At 52.1% G+C, this 457-nt stretch overlaps 1 long non-coding RNA gene across 1 annotated transcript in view; it reads right to left on the bottom strand.

Annotated features, from left to right (window-relative positions):
* The window catches only part of LOC119271307, a 2,370-nt gene extending 2,118 nt beyond the window's left edge, over positions 1–252 (bottom strand). Inside the window, exon 1 of the long non-coding RNA XR_005134481.1 lies at positions 166–252. This is a non-coding gene — a long non-coding RNA (uncharacterized LOC119271307). The remainder of the gene's footprint in view (positions 1–165) is intronic.
* Positions 253–457: the final 205 nt, after the last annotated feature.

Consider the following 457-nt stretch of genomic DNA (forward strand, 5'->3'; position numbering starts at 1 on the left):
AGAGAGAGAGAGAGAGAGAGAGAGAGAGAGAGAGAGAGAGAGAGAGAGAGAGAGAGAGAGAGAGAGAGAGAGAGAGAGAGAGAGAGAGAGGGATGGGGATTTCTCCATCCAGCAACACCACGGGGGAATGAGAAGGAGGGAGCGAGAGGTTTCCATGAGGATTACCTGCAAGTTGGCTGGCTGGGAGCTCCTCTGCTTGCGGGGGATCCAGGCGACCGCGGGTACAGTGCAGGTAGAGAGCAGACGAGGGTGAGCGGACGGATTTTTTTTCAAAACTATGACGTATTTTGTAGCAATTTCGGAAACTATAGCACATAATGAAAAAAATGCAAAACTAGGACCCTCTGCCACGTGCAGGCCGAAAAGGTAGTTTTCGGCCAACTGTTGGCCGAAGTAGGGTTTTCGGCCAACTGTTGGCCGAAGTAGGGTTTTCGGCCTTGCCATGGCCGAAAAGTGG

Source organism: Triticum dicoccoides, chromosome 3A (assembly GCF_002162155.2).
Source record: "Triticum dicoccoides isolate Atlit2015 ecotype Zavitan chromosome 3A, WEW_v2.0, whole genome shotgun sequence".
Lineage (NCBI taxonomy): Eukaryota > Viridiplantae > Streptophyta > Magnoliopsida > Poales > Poaceae > Triticum > Triticum dicoccoides.